The sequence below is a fragment of the Agrilus planipennis genome, unplaced genomic scaffold (assembly GCF_000699045.2).
Source record: "Agrilus planipennis isolate EAB-ADULT unplaced genomic scaffold, Apla_2.0 scaffold196, whole genome shotgun sequence".
NCBI lineage: Eukaryota > Metazoa > Arthropoda > Insecta > Coleoptera > Buprestidae > Agrilus > Agrilus planipennis.
Window position 1 is genome coordinate 5890 of NW_020439032.1, and position 2343 is coordinate 8232.

Consider the following 2343-nt stretch of genomic DNA (forward strand, 5'->3'; position numbering starts at 1 on the left):
TAGACTTGTATTATTTGCCGCTTTCTACCTGCATACAATGAGATTTATATTGTACTTGTAAAACAAATGAATTTCAATCCATTTTTCAGTTTATAGGAAACAATTCAATTATTGACAACACAACTATAATTGGATACCAAAGATGGGTTCGGTTTTTCTCGCCGAATCATTTCAACAATATTAAATTTCTTATAATTGTTTTTCAGTTCTAGGAAGATAGTTACACTGAACACGCAGGTAGAAAGCAGCAAATAATACATGTCGAACATTAAGAATGCGTTGTAAGCGTTCAACAATTGACAAAACGCGTTCCGGCTGTTTAACAGTTACCAGAACGCGTTGCGAGCGTTTAAAAACGACCAAAACGCGTTCTGTGCGTTCGAAGGCAGCGAGAACGCGATGTGGCCGTTTTTTCCGGTCACTGAGCGTTTTCGGACTTCGGGCCTAACATATATAATATATATCTGTTAATGTTTAGAGTACTGTTGCAAATTTCGGTTTCTATTAATTGGTTTTTCAAGAAAAGTCGATTAGGGGAATTACTATTAAGGAATAGTACTATTGTTGATTTCATTTTGTCTGACATATATTCCATCTACAATTTTTCCAATACAATTGAATTCGTATTAAGTGTTTTAATTAAGTAAATTTCTTAAGGTAAAAGCTGAGACGGCATATTAGTACTAGTCAAAACAGCGTCACCGTTGGTTATAAGATATCGTAAAAGGACTTGGTTATTTACTTCCAGAACGCCATGTATAATTACTGTTGTATGTGTGACGTTTTAATCATTATAAGTGGCTAAAGACGATTTCCTAACTTTGCTTTCTTACGTACGTCAAGCCGCGCTGCGAAGAACCGAATTACAGAGATTAAAAGCAAACAGTGACTAAGTGAATGTATATATATGTACATCAGTTACGTTTTATACATTAAATGTTTTCCAAAGTGAGTTCCTGTAGATTCTTCTTCTTCCTCCTCTTTTGAAAACATCATCATAATTTACATTTCGGTGTTAACGACAACTTCAATTCCCGAGATAAAAATGTTCAGTCTCTCAGAGTCTCTGAAAGTGAGACTCGAGTCTCCGTTTCTCATCGAGTCTCTCTGGTGTCGCTGAGAGAGACTGTCAAAAAAACTGTTTAGCGTTTCTGAACGAGAGACTCAAATCGCTCATAGATAGATCCTCATTTCGTATCCAGTCTCTGAACGAGAAACTTGAATTTCTCTATAAGTGGTGTCTCGATAGACATGGTTAAAATTTTCAGAAAGTTCAACATGTTTCAGAGATTCTAATCTTTCTACGAGAGATTCGAGTTTCTCAATTTTTCAGTTTTATTTATTCAGTCTCTCTGTGAGAGACTCAAATCTCTGAATTGACAATTGTATCGTTCGAGTCTCTCATACAGAGACTGTGAGAGATCCATAAAAACACCTAGGCAATAACTGAGAGACTGTGAGAGACGCTCTCAGAGACGCTGAAAGATTCTGAGAGACTGGAGAGAGATTGAAAATTTTTGTCTAGGGTTAATAGAAACAATGATAAGGAAAATGGAGCATCCTCGGTCTGGTGTATGATTTATCAAAACTGCTTATGACGTGCTGATGGGATCAAATAAGATCGACTTCTGACGGTTTCGATAAATTACTAACCAAGAAGTTAAACCGTTCTTGTTATTGACTCGGTTATCAAGCCATTCTCGAAAAGTTCAAATTCAAATTAAGGGTAATTGGTGAAATCGATGCGATACCCATTCAAGACTGTCTCATTTGGATACAGGAGGAATCGTGTCCGGTCCTTAATATTATCCTGGACGTCACTTGCCGTCATCATGTCCCTTATTATCTAATTTTCATGCAAATTCCCTGGGATATATTCCCTGCTGCACACAAAACATAGCGGCGATATCGGTGCGACGCGACACGACGTTGTAGTAAAGCGTACACATAGCGCAGCGCCACCACTAGCGTCATTATCCAGATATACCGGGTCACCTACCAACTACTGCTGAAACGGGACGGCAAGATGACAAATTACAATTCAACGTGAACGTGATAAACGGGCAGCTTAGGTTTTGGTCAGCGGACAGCTAATGATCGCCCACTGTCCGCTTAATACTCCCTTCTGCCACATCTTTGATCTACTGCTGACACTTTCAACCCTACCGATGACGGTGAAGACGACAGCGTCGTTAACCCTCTACTCCACCTTCCATCCTATATGTATATATTTTGTTGCTCTGCTTCTAATACACTAGACTCCTCGATTGCACGGGGTAGTTATCTATCCCTGTTGTCCTACGATTATTGCCCTCCGTAAACCCTTCGTCACCGCGGAGTGAC